At 41.0% G+C, this 19,459-nt stretch overlaps 2 protein-coding genes across 13 annotated transcripts in view; one reads left to right on the forward strand and one right to left on the reverse strand.

The window, feature by feature from the left end:
* UBE3A (ubiquitin protein ligase E3A) overlaps positions 1-2,031 on the forward strand; it is a 95,136-nt gene extending 93,105 nt beyond the window's left edge. For all 9 annotated transcript variants that reach the window (XM_086711335.1, XM_086711343.1, XM_086711337.1 and 6 more), the window contains one exon: positions 1-2,031. This exon is cut by the window's left edge and continues 3,513 nt beyond it. The gene's annotated coding sequence lies outside the window, so the exon portion shown is untranslated.
* Positions 1-19,459, reverse strand: part of LOC147580353 (uncharacterized) — a 161,672-nt gene that overhangs the window by 27,811 nt on the left and 114,402 nt on the right. The window lies entirely within an intron of this gene.

The following is a 19,459-nucleotide window of genomic DNA, read 5'->3' on the forward strand; positions in this document are numbered from 1 at the left end:
TCAACGACTCCTTAAGATTCTTGTCTAAATCCCTATTTTCTGTTCAGACCCTAGCCCCAGGATATCTTTCTGGCATCTCAAAGTCAATACCAAAACTTAATCTTGCATCTCTACCTATTGTTTCTCCCTTTAAAGGGTCACTTTCAACCCAGTCACCAAAATCCTTCATCCCTCAGTTGTCACAGCTTGTATCCGCTCTTTTCCCTCCAATCTTCCCAGCTGTTCATTCCTCCATCCTACTTCCTTTCAGGTCCTGGTCCATTGAATCACCTGGTTGCTCTTGGTAGCTTTCTAACTAGCCACCCTGACTGTAACCTCTTCCAGTCTTTTTCATTCTGCTAAAATGCAGTTTTGCTTATTTAAATAACTTCTGCCTCAAAATTTATTCCCATTAGAAATATTCCTCAAGCTTGGCGTCTAAAACCCTCCATAGACTGAGCCCCACATACTTTTCCACTTTTGCCTTCTATTATGGGCACTTCTCTCCCTGCATCCCCACCCAGCATCTACATTTGTGCCTAATCATTTTTATATTTCTCAAATACCCTTCAAAACCAAAATTTAAAAAGTACCTCACCCATAAAAACTTCATTGACCCCCAAAGTGCTCATGTGACCTCACAGCAGCCCACGCTTTCATGGTAGCACAGCATGGTGGGGCACATTTCTTTTTTGAACAGTGAGGGGTGAATGGAATTTCCCCCCCCATAACCATTACCTAGAATGTGTGCCAATTCATGGTAAAGGTTATGGGATTTTGTTTTGTTTTTTATCATCTCCACCAGCTTGTCACTACGTGAATGATTGAAAATGACTCAGCATGCAATAGAATGTTCAATGTAGCTTCCTGTTTTTTCACTAAAGGTGGCCTCTGCCTCCTTGTCTTCCCACACTTCTCCCCCCAAAAAAAGGCTTTTTTAGGGGTGCCTGGGTGGCTCAGTTAGTTGAGCCTCCTACTTCGGCCAGGTCATGATCTCATCATTCGTTGAGTTTGAGCCCCACGTCGGGTTCTGTGCTGACAGCTTGGAGCCTGCTTCAGATTCTGTGTCTCCCTCTCTGCCCCCACCCCGCTCACGCTCTGACTCTCGAAAATAAATAAACATTAAAAATAAAAGTTTTTTTTATTTTTGAATATTTTAATGTTTTGTGACTGAAGGACTTTCTTCTTGGGGCAGTGTCTCCCCAGAATCACTGGCTGTGTTTCGACTCATGGAAAGATAAATTAGTGAGAGGAGGAGGATGAAAAGGACAGATTCCTTGAGAGCAAGAATATGGGACTTTCCCAGCCCTGCCCTTTGGATGTGCTCTGACAACGAGAAGCCTCTGTGCAGCCTTGCTGTGGCCACATTCCTTTCCCAGTGGAGATGGAGGCAGGCATCACATCATCCCACTGTTGCCAGCTCCTCATGTCTATCAAGGAGCAATCTGCCAAATACTATGCATTTATACTAAATGAAGCACCACGATGAATGCCTGTTTTTCCCAGAACCTCATAACCATTACTACAAGTCAACCATCAAGTCAGGATTCTTAAGTGCATTTGAGCAGGATGTGGAATAATTATCCTAGCTATCTTCTGGTCTTTAAGAAACCATAGAAAATGGGATAAGCATGTGACTGGTAAAGGTACACAGCTGTTGAGGGTGCAGCCTTCAGAGTCAAATGACTGGTTCTCAGTCCTGGCCCTGTCCTGCCCTCAGCTTGGATTCTGATATCCAAGCTTACCTCATTGCTGGTTATCAGGATTCAGCAAAGTTGAGATAACAGATACTAGACAGCCTTATGCAAAACATCCTGAGAGACTGAGATTCTCAATAGTTGCCAATTAAGAGCAGAGTCCATGGAGAAGTTGAAGATAATTTATAGTGAAGATTTCTTTGGCAAGAGTTGACCCTCCCTCATCCAATAAAATTCACCATTTTAATGTGCGCAATTAGTTGCTTTTAGAATATTCACAAAATTGTGCAACTATCACCATTTTATACAAAGCATTTTTATCACTGTAAAAAAAATAAAATTCCTGTACCCATTAGAGTGGCTGTTTATTCTCCCCTCACTACTTCCCCAATCCCACCCCCACCCCCCCACCTCCCACCAAAGCCCCTGGTAACCGCCAATCTTTCTGTCTATAGATTTGCCTACTTGGGACATTTCATGTCAATGGAATCGTGCAATATGTGGCCTTTGTATATGACTCTTTTTCCCACTTAGAACAATGTTTTCAAGGTGCATCTATGTTGCAGCATGTATCAGTACTTCATTTCTTTCTATGGCTGAATATTTCATTGTATTTATATGCCATATTTTGGTCATTCATTTGATGGATATTTGTGTTATTTCTGCTTTATGGCTATTATAAATACTACTACTATGAACATTTGTGTACAGGTTTTTATGTGGACCTAAGTTTTTATTTCCCTTGGTTATGTACATAGGAGTGAATTGCGGAGTCATATGCCTATTCCTCTCAAGGAAGTATCAAACCTTTCCAAAGTGGCTGTTAACTATTTCCACCAACTGTGTAAGAGTTCCAATTTCTCTATATCCTGGCCAACACTTATTATTGACATTTTGATTCTAGCCATCCTAGTGGGAATGAAGTATTTCATGGTTTTGATTTACATTTCCCTAATGACTAATAATGTTGAGCATCTTTTCATGTGCTTTTTGGACATTTGTTCATCTTTGGAGAAATGTTTATTCAGATCCTTTGCCCATTTTTTAATTGGGTTCTTTTTATTGCTGAGTTCTTTATTCTAAATGCAAGTCCCTACCCACGTAAATTACTTGCAAATATTTTCACCCATTCTTTGGATAGTATTTTCACTTTCTTGATGGCGCTCTTTGAAGCAGAAAAATTTTCAATTTTGGTGATGTCCAAATTCTCTATTTTTTCTTTTGAGACTTGTGCTTTTGGTGTCATATCTTTTTTTTTTTCCTTAATGTTTATTTCTGAGAGAGAGAGACAGAGCATGAGTGGGGGGAGGGGCAGACAGAGAGGGAGACACAGAATTGGAAGCAGGCTCCAGGCTCAGAGCTGTCAGCATAGAGCCCAAAGCGGGGCTCGAACTCGCAAACCGTGAGATCATGACCTGAGCCAAAGTCGGTCGCTCAACTGACTGAACCACCCAGCTGCCTCAAGTGTCATATCTTTAAAAAAAAAAATTTACCTAATCCAAGTCATGAATATTTACACTTGTTTTCTAGTAAGTGTCTTATAGTTTTAGGTCTTTGATCCATTTTTGCATATTGTGCATTGTAGGAATCCAGCTTTGTTCTTTGGCTTGTGGATGTCCAGTTGTCCAAGCCCAGTTGAAAAGACTTGTTTACCTATGATGGTCTTGGCACCATTATTGAGAAATGATTGACCATAAATATAAGACTTTATTTTTTGGACTTGCATTGTCGTTATGCCAGTGCCACACTGTCTTATTACAGCTTGATTGCTATAGCTAGGTTTTGAATTTGAGATGTGAATCCCCCAACTTTGTTCTTTTTCTTTTTTTTTTTTTTTTTATATTTTTTTTTTATATGAAATTTATTGTCAAATTGGTTTCCATACAACACCCAGTGCTCATCCCAAAAGGTGCCCTCCTCAGTACCCGTCACCCACCCTCTCCTCCCTCCCACCCCCCATCAACCCTTAGTTTGTTCTCAGTTCTCAACAGTCTCTTATGCTTTGGCTCTCTCCCACTCTAACCTCTTTTTTTTTTTTTTTTGTTCCCCTCCCCCATGGGTTTCTCTTAAGTTTCTCAGGATCCACATAAGAGTGAAACCATATGGTATCTGTCTTTCTCTGTATGGCTTATTTCACTTAGCACCACACTCTCCAGTTCCATCCACGTTGCTACAAAAGGCCATATTTCATTTTTTCTCATTGCCACGTAGTACTCCATTGTGTATATAAACCACAATTTCTTTATCCATTCATCAGTTGATGGACATTTAGGCTCTTTCCATAATTTGGCTATTGTTGAGAGTGCTGCTATGAACATTGGGGTACAAGTGCCCCTATGCATCAGTACTCCTGTGTCCCTTGGATAAATTCCTAGCAGTGCTATTGCTGGGTCATAGGGTAGGTCTATTTTTAATTTTCTGAGGAACCTCCACACTGCTTTCCAGAGCGGCTGCACCAATTTGCATTCCCACCAACAGTGCAAGAGGGTTCCCGTTTCTCCACATCCTCTCCAGCATCTATAGTCTCCTGATTTGTTCATTTTGGCCACTCTGACTGGTGTGAGGTGATATCTGAGTGTGGTTTTGATTTGTATTTCCCTGATAAGGAGCGACGCTGAACATCTTTTCATGTGCCTGTTGGCCATCCGGATGTCTTCTTTAGAGAAGTGTCTATTCATGTTTTCTGCCCATCTCTTCACTGGGTTATTTGCTTTTCGGGTGTGGAGTTTGGTGAGCTCTTTATAGATTTTGGATCCTAGCCCTTTGTCCGATATGTCATTTGCAAATATCTTTTCCCATTCCGTTGGTTGCCTTTTAGTTTTGTTGATTGCTTCCTTTGCTGTGCAGAAGCTTTTTATCTTCATAAGGTCCCAGGAATTCACTTTTGCTTTTAATTCCCTTGCCTTTGGGGATGTGTCGAGTAAGAGATTGCTATGGCTGAGGTCAGAGAGGTCTTTTCCTGCTTTCTCCTCTAAGGTTTGGATGGTTTCCTGTCTCACATTCAGGTCCTTTATCCATTTTGAGTTTATTTTTGTGAATGGTGTGAGAAAGTGGTCTAGTTTCAACCTTCTGCATGTTGCTGTCCAGTTCTCCCAGCACCATTTGTTAAAGGGACTGTCTTTTTTCCATTGGATGTTCTTCCCCGCTTTGTCAAAGATGAGTTGGCCATACGTTTGTGGGTCTAGTTCTGGGGTTTCTATTCTATTCCATTGGTCTATGTGTCTGTTTTTCTGCCAATACCATGCTGTCTTGATGATGACAGCTTTGTAGTAGAGGCTAAAGTCTGGGATTGTGATGCCTCCTGCTTTGGTCTTCTTCTTCAAAATTACTTTGGCTATTCGGGGCCTTTTGTGGTTCCATATGAATTTTAGGATTGCTTGTTCTAGTTTCGAGAAGAATGCTGGTGCAATTTTGATTGGGATTGCATTGAATGTGTAGATAGCTTTGGGTAGTATTGACATTTTGATAATATTTATTCTTCCAATCCATGAGCAGGGAATGTCTTTCCATTTCTTTAAATCTTCTTCAATTACCTTCATAAGCTTTCTATAGTTTTCAGCATACAGATCCTTTACATCTTTGGTTAGATTTATTCCTAGGTATTTTATGCTTCTTGGTGCAATTGTGAATGGGATCAGTTTCTTTATTTGTCTTTCTGTTGCTTCATTGTTAGTGTATAAGAATGCAACTGATTTCTGTACATTGATTTTGTATCCTGCAACTTTGCTGAATTCATGTATCAGTTCTAGCAGACTTTTGGTGGAGTCTATCGGATTTTCCATGTATAATATCATGTCATCTGCAAAGAGCGAAAGCTTGACTTCATCTTTGCCAATTTTGACGCCTTTGATTTCCTTTTGTTGTCTGATTCCTGTTGCTAGAACTTCCAGCACTATGTTAAATAACAGCGGTGAGAGTGGGCATCCCTGTCGTGTTCCTGATCTCAGGGAAAAAGCTCTCAGTTTTTCCCCGTTGAGGATGATGTTAGCTGTGGGCTTTTCATAAATGGCTTTTATGATCTTTAAGTATGTTCCTTCTATCCCGACTTTCTCAAGAGTTTTTATTAAGAAAGGGTGCTGGATTTTGTCGAAGGCCTTTTCTGCATCGATTGACAGGATCATATGGTTTTTCTCCTTTTTTTTGTTAATGTGATGTATCACGTTGATTGATTTGCGAATGTTGAACCAGCCCTGCATCCCAGGAATGAATCCCACTTGATCATGGTGAATAATTCTTTTTATATGCCGTTGCATTCGATTTGCTAGTATCTTATTGAGAATTTTTGCATCCATATTCATCAGGGATATTGGCCTGTAGTTCTCTTTTTTTACTGGGTCTCTGTCTGGTTTCGGAATCAAAGTAATACTGGCTTCATAGAATGAGTCTGGAAGTTTTCCTTCCCTTTCTATTTCTTGGAATAGCTTGAGAAGGATAGGTATTATCTCTGCTTTAAAGGTCTGGTAGAACTCCCCTGGGAAGCCATCTGGTCCTGGACTCTTATTTGTTGGGAGATTTTTGATAACTGATTCAATTTCTTCGCTGGTGATGGGTCTGTTCAAGCTTTCTATTTCCTCCTGATTGAGTTTTGGAAGAGTGCGGGTGTTCAGGAATTTGTCCATTTCATCCAGGTTGTCCAATTTGTTGGCATATAATTTTTCATAGTATTCCCTGATAATTGTTTGTATCTCTGAGGGATTGGTTGTAATCATTCCATTTTCATTCATGATTTTATTTATTGGGTCATCTCCCTTTTCTTTTTGAGAAGCCTGGCTAGAGGTTTGTCAATTTTGTTTATTTTTTCAAAAAACCAACTCTTGGTTTCGTTGATCTGCTCTACAGTTTTTTTAGATTCTATATTGTTTATTTCTGCTCTGATCTTTATTATTTCTCTTCTTCTGCTGGGTTTAGGCTGCCTTTGCTGTTCTGCTTCTATTTCCTTTAGGTGTGCTGTTAGATTTTGTATTTGGGATTTTTCTTGTTTCTTGAGATAGGCCTGGATTGCAATGTATTTTCCTCTCAGGACTGCCTTTGCTGCGTCCCAAAGCGTTTGGATTGTTGTATTTTCATTTTCGTTTGTTTCCATATATTTTGTAATTTCTTCTCTAATTGCCTGGTTGACCCACTCATTCGTTAGTAGGGTGTTCTTTAACCTCCATGCTTTTGGAGGTTTTCCAGACTTTTTTCTGTGGTTGATTTCAAGCTTCATAGCATTGTGGTCTGAAAGTATGCATGGTATGATTTCAATTCTTGTAAACTTATGAAGGGCTGTTTTGTGACCCAGTATATGATCTATCTTGGAGAATGTTCCATGTGCACTCGAGAAGAAAGTATATTCTGTTGCTTTGGGATGCAGAGTTCTAAATATATCTGTCAAGTCCATCTGATCCAATGTCTCATTCAGGGCCCTTGTTTCTTTATTGACCGTGTGTCTAGTTGATCTATCCATTTCTGTAAGTGGGGTGTTAAAGTCCCCTGCAATTACCACATTCTTATCAATAAGGTTGCTTATGTTTATGAGTAATTGTTTTATATATTTGGGCGCTCCGGTATTCGGCGCATAGACATTTATAATTGTTAGCTCTTCCTGATGGATAGACCCTGTCACTATTATATAATGTCCTTCTTCATCTCTTGTTACAGCCTTTAATTTAAAGTCTAGTTTGTCTGATATAAGGATGGCTACTCCAGCTTTCTTTTGGCTTCCAGTAGCATGATAAATAGATCTCCATCCCCTCACTCTCAATCTAAAGGTGTCCTCAGGTCTAAAATGAGTCTCTTGTAGACAGCAAATAGATGGGTCTTGTTTTTTTATCCATTCTGATACCCTAAGTCTTTTGGTTGGCGCATTTAATCCATTTACATTCAGTGTTATTATAGAAAGGTATGGGTTTAGAGTCATTGTGATGTCTGTATGTTTTATGCTTGTAGTGATGTCTCTGGTACTTTGTCTCACAGGGTCCCCCTTAGGATCTCTTGGAGGGCTGGTTTAGTGGTGACAAATTCCTTCAGTTTTTGTTTGTTTGGGAAGACCTTTATCTGTCCTTCTATTCTAAATGACAGACTTGCTGGATAAAGGATTCTCGGCTGCATATTTTTTCTGTGTAGCACACTGAAAATCTCGTGCCAATTCTTTCTGGCCTGCCAAGTTTCAAAAGAGAGATCAGTCACGAGTCTTATAGGTCTCCCTTTATATGTGAGGGCACGTTTACCCCTTGCTGCTTTCAGAATTTTCTCTTTATCCTTGTATTTTGCCAGTTTCACTATGATATGTCGTGCAGAAGATCGATTCAAGTTACGTCTGAAGGGAGTTCTCTGTGCCTCTTGGATTTCAATGCCTTTTTCCTTCCCCAGTTCAGGGAAGTTCTCAGCTATTATTTCTTCAAGTACCCCTTCAGCACCTTTCCCTCTCTCTTCCTCCTCTGGGATACCAATAATGCGTATATTATTTCTTTTTAGTGTATCACTTAGTTCTCTAATTTTCCCCTCGTACTCCTGGATTTTTTTATCTCTCTTTTTCTCAGCTTCCTCTTTTTCCATAACTTTATCTTCTAGTTCACCTATTCTCTCCTCTGCCTCTTCAATCCGAGCTGTGGTGGTTTCCATTTTGTTATGCATTTCGTTTAAAGCGTTTTTCAGCTCCTCGTGACTGTTCCTTAGTCCCTTGATCTCTGTAGCAAGAGATTCTCTGCTGTCCGCTATACTGTTTTCAAGCCCAGCGATTAATTTTATGACTATTATTCTAAATTCACTTTCTGTTATATTGTTTAAATCCTTTTTGATCAGCTCATTAGCTGTTGTTATTTCCTGGAGATTCTTCTGAGGGGAATTCTTCCGCTTGGTCATTTTGGATAGTCCCTGGCGTGGTGAGGACCTGCAGGGCACTTCCCCTGTGCTGTGGTGTATAACTGGAGTTGGTGGGCGGAGCCGCAGTCAGACCTGATGTCTGCCCCCAGCCCACCGCTGTGTCCACAGTCAGACTGGTGCGTGCCTTCTCTTCCCCTCTCCTAGGGGCGGGATTCACTGTGGGGTGGGGTGGCCTGTCTGGGCTACTTGCACACTGCCAGGCTTGTGATGCTGGGGATCTGGCGTCTTAGCTGGGGTGGGTATACAAGGTGCACAGGGGCAGGAGGGGCAGGCTTAGCTTGCTTCTCCTTAGGTGATCCTCTTCAGGAGGGGCCCTGTGGCAGCAGGAGGGAGTCAGATCCGCTGCTGGGGGTTTGGCTCCGCAGAAGCGCAGAGTTGGGTGTTTGCGCGCGGAGTGAGCAAGTTCCCTGGCAGGAACTGGTTCTCTTTGGGATTTTGGCTGGGGGATGGGCGGGGGAGATGGCGCTGGCGAGCGCCTTTGTTCCCCACCAAACTGAGCTCTGTCGTCCGGGGGCTCAGCAGCTCTCCTTCCCTTTGTCCTCCAGCTTTCCCGCTTTCTGAGCAGAGCTGTTAACTTATGACCTCCCAGACGCTAAGTCGCGCTTGCTGTCGGAACACAGTCCGTCAGGTCCCTCCGCTTTTTGCAAGCCAGACTCGGGGGCTCTGCTTGGCCGGCGAGCCGCCCCTCCTCCCCGGCTCCCTCCTGCCAGTCCATGGAGCGCGCACCGCCTCGCCGCCCTTCCTACCCTCTTCCGTGGGCCTCTCGTCTGCGCTTGGCTCCGGCGACTCCGTTCTGCTAATCCTCTGGCGGTTTTCTGGGTTATTTAGGCAGGTGTAGGTGGAATCTAAGTGATCAGCAGGACGCGCGGTGAGCCCAGTGTGCTCCTACGCCGCCATCTTCCATACCTTCAAGATCACTTTGTTTATTTGAGGTCCCTTGCAGTTCCACATGAATTTTATAATCAACAAAACACACAGCTGGAATTTTGATAGGGATTGTGCTGTGTTTTATAAGGAATATTGCTATTTTAACAATATAAAGTTTCCCAATCCATGAACATGGGATGTCTCTCCATTTGTTCAGGTCTTTAATTTTTTTCACTGATGTTTCGTAGGTTTCAGTGTACAAGTCTGGTCTTTGGATATTTTCCTAAGTTGTTATTTTTGATGCTATTACTATAAACAATCTTTTTTCTAAATTTTATTTTTGGTTTGTTCATTACTAGTATGTAAAATATAATTTTTGTATATTGATCTTGTATTCTGCAGCTTTTCTGTATTTATCTGTTTATTTTATTCCTTAGGAGTTCGTACACACAACATCATGCATCTGTGAATTTAAATAGTTTCACTTCTTCCTTTCCACTTTGGATTCTTTTTGTTTGTTTTTCATACCTACATACCTGACTAGCACTTTTAGAATAACATTAGCTGGAAGTGGCAAGAACAGGTATCTTTGTCTTATTCTTGATTTTAGGAGGAAAACATTCCATCTTTCACCAGTGAGTATGGTGTTAGCTGTGAGTTTCTCATAGATGCTTCAGGTTGACGAAATTTTCTTCTATTCCTAGTTTGTTGAGTGTTTTTATCAAGAAAGTATATTGGATTTTGTCAAATCATTCTTCTGTATCTAAGGGGGTATATATTACATTGATGAATTTTAGTGTATTGAACCCACCTTGTATTCATGAAATAATCCTACTTGTCCATGGTACATAAACCTTTTTATATGGTCCTGGATTTGTTTTGCTAGTATTTTTTAAGAATATTTACATCTATGTTAATAAGAAATACTGATCTGTAGTTTTCTTGTTATACCTTTGCCTCGTTTTGATATCAGGGCAATACTTGTTCAAATACAGTTCAGATGAACTGCTTGGAGGCCTTGACCCTGTGATAAGATTGGGGGGAACACAAGGATGGTACTTGACTCTTCCTGGAAAGGGTCCTTGGGTAGGATGTGGCTGAAAGGACCTTTAACAACTGAATAAAGGGGTGCGTGGGTGGCTCAGTAGGTTAAGCATCCAACTTTGCTTCATCATGATCTAATAGTTCATGAGTTCGAGCCACTCATCTGGCTCTCTGCTGTCAGCACAGAGCCGCTTTGGATCCTCTGTCTCCTCTTTCTGCCCCACCCCGCTCATTTGCTTATGCTATCTCTCACAAAAATAAATAAATAAACCAAAAAAAAAAAAAGGCACATTCACAAATAATGGGGTTGAAGTGTATGTTTCCCATTTGCTACAGGTAGTTATAAGAGATGAGCCATCTTGGAAATCACTTCACCTGCGGACTTCTTGCAGGGGGCCAGGTACCCTACATCTGAGTACCATAAAATACAGAAGTTGTGAGGGGAGGAGAAATGGGAACCTGCCAGCCTAACTAGAGATTCTCAGTTGGGGTTCCCAGTAGGATATATTTCATGGAGGAAAGCCATTAACCTCACCTCTTCCAACGGCTCAATACCCTATTATAGCTGCACAAAATGGATAAGGCAGAATCATTTTCTCTAATTCCTTCCCTTCTAGAAGGGCTGGAAATAGCTGTAAGAAGAAGGGTAAGGGGAGGAAGAGAAAAGAATCTGGTTGCTCACACACTTATCTTCAGGCTTCCCACCTAGAGGAAGGCCTAAGTGAGAATTATGTTTTCAGTTAAGAGAGTTTCACTGGTGTGGACTTAATACCTAGAAATGTAGATGTTTGTTTCTTATCTGATAGTGACCAGAAAAAAAAAAAATTTTTTTTCAGAGCCGCCAGAGCCAGAGAGCAGGTTTGCAAAAAAAAAAAAAAAAAAAAAAAAAAAAAAATTTTCTTTTGCTGCTCCACTCTCCCCTCCCCTATACACAAATACAGCCCTCATTATTTAAATGAGTCTGTAAATCAGACCTATGGGAAGAACTTGGGACATGTAGGATGATGATAATATTTATGACAAGGAGAGTTTGCTACAGGAGATTTCAAAACCTGCCCCTCATCGTATTCCAACTGAAGTGTGAAGTTTTTTCCTTTCATTAACATTTAACAAATACCAATCGAATACTTGCCACATTGCATGTTTGCTAAAGTGTTAGATTGATTCAAAACTGCTTTGCTCAATCAAAGAGTCTATTATAAGGAGATAATTTAATAGATCAGACATATGGAAACCACTAAGGGTTATAGAAGTATGTAAAAATATAATCTTAGCATTCAGATCCAAAACTTTTTCAGATAGGAGATAAGGGTTTAGGACAGTCTTAACAGATGTGTAAATGTATACCAGGCAGATATATAGAGGGTGTTCAATATACCTGAGTATAGGGAATAAGTGTCAAGATGGGATTAGAAAGGACAATGATAGGTCAGGTCATAGAGGGCCTTGTAAACCATACCAAAGACTTTGGACTTTATTTTACAGACTTTGAGTAGCAAAGATAATCTGTTTTGCATTCTAAAGAACTACCACATTTCTGGTTTAGGTGACTGGGTAGATAGTGGGGTTGTTGGGTTCAAACAAGAGGAGCAGGTTTTGGAGGGAAAGCCAATACAGTACAGCTGGGTTTAGTTGTTTTAGTTGAAGTGTCTGAAAGATATGCAAGTGGAGTTGTTCAGAGAAAATTAAAAAAATATATGGATCTAGAAAAAAAAGCCTACACAGGAGATAAAAATGTTGGCTCTTAAGATTACAGTTCATATCGGGGCGCCTGGGTGGCGCAGTCGGTTAAGCGTCCGGCTTCAGCCAGGTCACGATCTCGCGGTCCGTGAGTTCGAGCCCCACGTCAGGCTCTGGGCTGATGGCTCGGAGCCTGGAGCCTGTTTCCAATTCTGTGTCTCCCTCTCTCTCTGCCCCTCCCCCGTTCATGCTCTGTCTCTCTCTGTCCCAAAAATAAATAAAAACGTTGAAAAAAAAAATTAAAAAAAAAAAAAAAAAAAAAGATTACAGTTCATATAGGTCATAGCAGAACCCATAGGTAGGAACCAGAAAAAGGGAATAAAGGGAGGCAAGAAGAACGTGGTCAATATCCCCGGGAAATGGTAGCATTTGAGTTACACATGGAACTTTCAGTAAAGGAAAATTGTCATTATTATTAGTTTGCTTATTGCTATCTTTGCTCCACTAGAAATCAAACTCTATGAAGGCAGGGACTTTGTCTTATTCATGGTTGTGCCCCCCATGTCAGTAGCAGAATGTAAACATGATTTATGGAGCTACACACCAACCAGAGTGTCTCAGAAATTCCTTTTCATCCTCCCTTCTGTACCTTTGCACACCACTGGTGGACACCCACTCCTCAATCACAACTCTTCTTACAGATAAATCAGCTAAGTGAAAATATTTCAAAACTTTTGAGAGGTGATGTAATTGATTTTGGACTTTATATATCAATTGTTCACCTTTCAGGACCAATCATTGCCTGACACTGCTAGGTTTCATCTACTCAGTGGGCACAAAAAGGGACTGTAGTGAGATCAAATCTGTTGCTTGAGGCAAATAAGGCAGCCTTATCCCAGAGATAACACCAAGGGCAGGAAGATAATGTTCAAGTACTTCAAGCTAAAATTGGGTAAGACAATCCCAGCTTGCCACAACTCAACAGTGTATACTTGGGCCTGTCAAATGAAGTTATCTTCTTACCTAAAAATGCATTTCAAAATTGCTCCCAGTGTGCTTGCATTCAGCACCCAACCTGGTGAAAATGCCATTTGCCTTCAATATATATTATTAATAGGACTGACTTATTTTTCAAATTTAAATTGTGTTCTCCAAAATGTTCATCATCATTCCATAGTGCCTATCACAATGTATTATTTTGTTTGTTTCATTACTGCCTAACTCTGTCCTCAAATTGTAAGCTCCAGGACAGTAGAAACATGTCTATTTTGGTTTACTTCAATGTCCAGTACAAAACTATTGAAGGAATATATGAATGAAATTATATTTGCAAAGTCAAAGGGCCTGATTTGTCAACTGGGCTTCCAGATCTCTACAGAAACTACCAGTATAAGAATTGTCCCTGGATATGTAGAAGGATCTTGGAGCTCTTCTGGCATTCAGGGGCTCCTCACACTTTCTTTCCATTGTTCAGGGACAGCATAATTCTTATGAATGTAGCTGGTTTGGAAAAGCAGTAAGAGGAAAACCAGTTTGTTTTCCACATATTTCTAAGAAGGTGGTGAGTAAATAGATCATATTTTCCTAAGCGACTATTCAGAGAGCTTCTTTATTCCTCTCTATTTCATATCTCCATCTAGACTCCCCACTCTAAAATCACTCTTGTAATCATTTATTTAAGGATGTCTTTTTGTTTCTCGTGATAACCATCTGTGTGTTTTCAATACTTCTACTCAATAACCTATAGAGGAAATTGTTAAAATTCACATTGAAACCACATGAAGTGGATACAGTCATTTGGAACATCACAGACCATTGCAATGTGTGACAAGAGTAGCCTCTGCCTGCAAATGGGCCTCATTTCAGCCATCTGATTTCACAGGTGACACTAAACCTGCGATTAATTAGTCATATGCTTTATAAAATGAAGTCCACTTTCTTAGATTACTTTTGCTGTCATCATGAGACTTAAATATTTAGGAAATACACAAATAACTTTTAAAGAGAGCCTTACCATTATGGAATTTAAGAAACAACAGATGAACATAGGGAAAGGGAAGGAAAAATAAGATAAAAACAGAGAGGGAGACAAACCATAAGAGACTCTTAAATACAGAGAACAAACTTAGGGTTGCTGGAGGGGTGCTGGATGGGGGTATGGGCTCAATGGGTGATAGGCATTGAGGAGGGCACTTGTTGGGATGAGCACTGGGTGTTACAAAAGGAAAAAAAAAAACATTTAAATGTAAAATTCTCACTTTATGTATTTATCCCATTACTATCTAATTGATTATTAAAAACTTTTAACTGCCTTATGTTACCTCAGCAAAAAGTATGAAATATTAACAGACCACTGGAAAGATCACTGGAGGGACAAGACATTTTATTTTGCTCAAGGGCAGTCATTCAGAATCTGTTTTTGTAACAAAGTAATTTGCATTGTGGAAGTTTAGGGGTTAAAATGACCTAAAAAATCATATTACCTAACCCTCATTTTATAGATGAGGAAACAGATGTCAAACTGTGAAGCACTTTGCCCAAGATTACTCTGGCCATTGTATTCATGTAAATAAAGGTAGAAACCAGGCTCTGCCTCCCACTCCATGCTCCTTCCACATTATCAAGCCAGTTAACTTCAGCTTGCTTCAGTCAGTACTGTCTTTGTTTAACTAAATGTAAGGAGGCTCCCCATAAGAGGTTTCTCCCCATAAGAAAAAGATCTCTCCTAGTTTTCAAGTCAACTAGTGTTCATTTGTTTGTTTTTATTGTGAAAAGGTCAGAAATTAGAGTGAAGTTTCCATTCCCACTCCCTCCTCATGCCACTGAAGGAACAAATTTGCTAACATTTCCCAAATTATTGTCTTTGACTCTTTTTACAGTAAAAATAATATTGGCAAAAAGTTTCCCAGAATCATGTTCCTTTTGGATATTACTCATTGAAAAGTGTTATTTGGTGTAGAGATGAAGGCTGGTGTGGAAAGTTCAAGATGCCCTGCTCCCAGTGCAGCCTGCCCATCATTTGCTGCCTGTGGGCTATGTTTGTCTCTGTGTCTCCAATTTAAGGGCTACAAGGGCCAGTTGTGATCCAGGTCCACTTTCTTACTGTTAAATCCTGTCTTGATGTCATGGTTTTATAGAAGAGGAAAAGCATTTTCTCTCTGAGTTCAGAAGCAGTTTGAGGTCAGGGGTAAGATTTTTGTTGTTGTTGTTAAGTTTTTGCTGAATGATAAATGGGTAGAAAGGGGAAGGGTACCTTTGGGAAAAAAAAATGTTTGTTTTAATGAGGGAATTGCTTCCAATTTGTTTTCTGATCTCTTCAAGAATGATTTTCTGCTCTCTTCCTGCACCATGCATTCTGATTACTGGATCATGCAGTACTCCCTCACTTCCTGTTTCCAAGGGACTGCTAGAAGAATAATCTTGAAAAAGAAAATGTGTAGGCTGCAGCAGACTTTGGATTCTGTTCTCCAGAGACTTAGCTCTTTCATTCATCAGAAACTCTTGCCTTAAAAGGATTTGGATCTCGGTCAGCAGTGCTGACCACTTCTTGGCCATGAGGATTGTTCCTGGGTCTTGGAATTTTCTCATTGGGGTGTTCCACACTTCTGTCTCCATACACTATGTATTTAAGAAACTTGCCTTTTGATTTCCTGCCATTAGCTGGATCTTGGAGATGACTCTGCACAATGCTTGATGTCCTGCTGGAGAAGTCCCTCATCATTCCTTCCCCCTCCAGGGGTGGCCTGCTGTCTAAGGGAAGCTTTCTCTGCCTTGCTTCCTGCTGTGGGCTACCCAGAGACTCTAAAGATAAAACCAGAGCTGGCTTGCCTTCCTTTCTGGAAGGAGACCTACTGATTTTTACAGTTGCCCTTACACTCTCTTTCTTGGAGTCTGCCTTTAAAGTCACCCTGGAAGCTGGCTGGGCCTCCACCTTCTTCATCAGACTACTGATGAGGGGTGGGTAGAGCATGTTTTTGTCCAGACTGAACCTGAAGAGCATCTTGTTCTTCTTCCACCCTCTCCTATTCTGGACTATTGCCTTCACTGCTGCCTCACTCTCATCCACCAAGGTAGAGGTGTAGTTGGGCAACATATTCTTGGAGGTGAGCCGTTTGGCCAGGTCCTTGTTGCCCAGCAACTGGGCATGTGCCAGCTCTGACCTTTGGAGCTTCAAATGACATTGTTTATAAAAGACTTTCTGCTCGGGGCGCCTGGGTGGCACAGTCGGTTGAGCGTCCGACTTCAGCCAGGTCACGATCTCGCGGTCCGGGAGTTCGAGCCCCGCGTCGGGCTCTGGGCCGATGGCTCGGAGCCTGGAGCCTGTTTCCGATTCTGTGTCTCCCTCTCTCTCTGCCCCTCCCCCGTTCATGCTCTGTCTCTCTCTGTCCCAAAAATAAATAAACGTTGAAAAAAAAAAATTAAAAAAAAGACTTTCTGCTCCATTAGCTGGGCATTAGCTTCATATTTCTTCATGAACTCCAGAAAACTGAGTTTCTTTTTCAACAAATTCTCTTCTTTCCAGTTGAAAGACAGAATTGAGCAGGATTTCTCTCTTTCCATAAGTTTTATGTTCTCTCCAACTGTGGAATGGTGTTTGTTTCCCTGATTGCTGATGCTGTCCAACAAGTTATAACAGTCGCTCTGCTGGTGGTTTCTCCATAAGATACCCAGTTGGACTTGGGGATCAGACATTTCTCAGTCCATCGGGGACCTGGCAGCCAATATTCTGTCAGCAGATCTGTGAGGGTGCCTAGTGACAAGTGGGCACTATGATCAAAGGGTTCTATTCTGGGTTTTGGTGTTTGTTGTTAACTCCATAGATCATCAGGTTACACAGTCTGGTGGTCAACGCTCTTCCTAAGAACAGAGATTCTGGGAAACTTATTCATCAGCCTGTTTACTGCAAGCTCGGCTTCCACCTAAGAACTGTTCCTTTTCTAAGGGGGTGGGAGCTTGAAGGCCATCTGCTCTGTCTCTGTCTGATTGGACTGCATTGACAGGGGCAGGGCTGAATGTGTTTACTTTTTAGTAACTTAAAGATGTTACAGATTGTTTAAATTTAGTTCCCTCTATCTCCCTGACAGGTAGGGAATGGCCAGTAGGGAAGTTTTTAATAAGATTATTAACAGAGATATGAGATTTAGAAGTATCATCTAATAGGAGAATGTTTATGTAAGTAAATGAAAAAGGTACTTTATATAGTCTTATTATGTGAACCTCTCAAGATGGAAGTGATCAGTTGGTTGAAATTGGACACCTTCATTAATTGTGATATAGAAGATTTTTTTTCAAAGATGAGACCTCCCAACAGCCAAACAAAAAGGGGGGGGGGGAAGTATGGGAGAAATGGAGAAGGAAGAAGAGAAAATATAAATGAGGATACTCTTCTTGAAGGCACATCAACTATTAACAGTCTGCACCTAGATGCTGAGCTCAAAAGATTTGGTCCTAACTGGATGCTAGACTTTCTCTAGACAGCCTCAGACAGGGTGACAGTAGGGTGGGCCACAGAATCCCCTAGATAGTGCTGGTGCCAGCTTGCAGAAGCCCTAAATTTTCAACCCCAGCTCTTATGCCTCAAACCATAGCCCCCTTTACATAAGTACCTTCAGATAAGCTGCTACATTTGTTCTACCAGGAATTTAATGTGTTTGTGACCCAGCCACTTTGCAACTCAAGACTGTTACTTATGAAGATTTCCTTCCTTCCTTCCTTCCTTCCTTCCTTCCTTCCTTCCTTCCTTCCTTCCTTCCCCTTCCCCCTTCCCTTTCCCTCTCCTCCTCCTTCTTCTTCTTCTTCTTCTTCTTCTTCTTCTTCTTCTTCATGACTGACCTTTTAACAACTATAATCTTCCTCTTCTTAGGTCCATTAATTGTCACCCATATAGTATGTAAATTATCCGTAAAAATATCCGTAAAATAATGTAAATTATTCTGTTTATTCCTATCCCTTTTATTCCTGTTTTCCAGGTCATTCTCAACTCTCCTCAAGAAATTAGACCCTGAGGTGCCCCGGGTGGCTCAGTCAGTTAAGCAACTGACTCTTGATTTTGGCTCAGGTCGTGGTTTCGAGTCCTGCATTGGGCCCCACACTGACACTGCAAAGCCTGCTTGGTATTCTGTGTCTCTCCCTTTCTCACTGCCCACCCACCCCCCATCTCTCAAAATTAATAAAAACTTTAAAAAAATGTAAAAAGCAGACACCAACTTCTTTTATCTAAACATTGTATTCCTAAAATAGTATGGAGTCTTCCTTTAGCCCAAGAAACCTTCTTGCAATCTTAAACTCTCCTGTTTGTTCTCCTTCTTTAACAGTTATTGATTTGCCAAACCCTACTGTGTAAAAACACAAAGCTTTGATAGCTCCTTCACATACTTGGACCTCACCTTTTGCTTACATTTAGAGTAAAAGTGGTATTTATATTAGTAAAATGAAATATATAAAAGTGGCTTTTAAATTAGAAAATATTATATAAATCTAAATGAGTTTTTGCAAATCCAGATTGCTCTCAAACATTATACCACCTGTCTCCACTGAATGGCTACATGCAGTTTGGAGGCCTGACCCAAAAACTGTGTCCAGCCCAGAGGATAGGCAGGTTTGTCTCAGCCAATCAGGATAATGCAAAACCTGCCTTGCCACAGTGATTGATTTGAGTCTGGGCTGGCCAAAACCACTGTGAGACTGTAAGATATGGCAGGATGTTTAGTATGACTTGGGGGAAAGTATGCTTGCTCCTATATGAGTTTTGGGAAGCAACACTACCTAAACAAGGAAACTTGTTGCTCTAGTTTCTCTTGTCTCCACTTTCTACTGTCAGCCTTCTTACCACCAAGGGCATCCAGCCTTGGTATAATGCTGACTCATGGATAGCTTTGTGGAGGGACAGAGCCCAGATTTTAAACCACATGTTTGAGCCGTATCATCAAATTGTCCAAGAAGTTGTCAGCTAATAGTATCTTCACTGATAAATTCCTGTAACTGACATAAGAAAATTGTACTTATTAGCAAAGTATCAGAATTTCCTTTGTGAAACTTCTATTGATCCCTCCACACTATACTGGAGGATCCCTCTTTGACCTCACCAACCTTAAATAGCAGGATAACCATCAGAATGGCTTGGGCAGTTTTGTTGTCTATACTGCAACTGGTAAAGGGGCTGAATTTACCCAGTTATGTCTTCCCCTCCCTCCTCATGGTAGTTTCTCTTAGTCTGATCCCATACAGGTCAGGTCAGAAATGCTAGTTTGTTTTACAGTCAATAGAGCCTAGCACTGCGCTTTAAAACATCCAAGGATAATCTCCAAAATTTGACAATATGACATCAA

Source organism: Puma concolor, chromosome B3 (assembly GCF_028749965.1).
Source record: "Puma concolor isolate L17-30 chromosome B3, mPumCon1.1.hap2, whole genome shotgun sequence".
Classification (NCBI taxonomy): domain Eukaryota; kingdom Metazoa; phylum Chordata; class Mammalia; order Carnivora; family Felidae; genus Puma; species Puma concolor.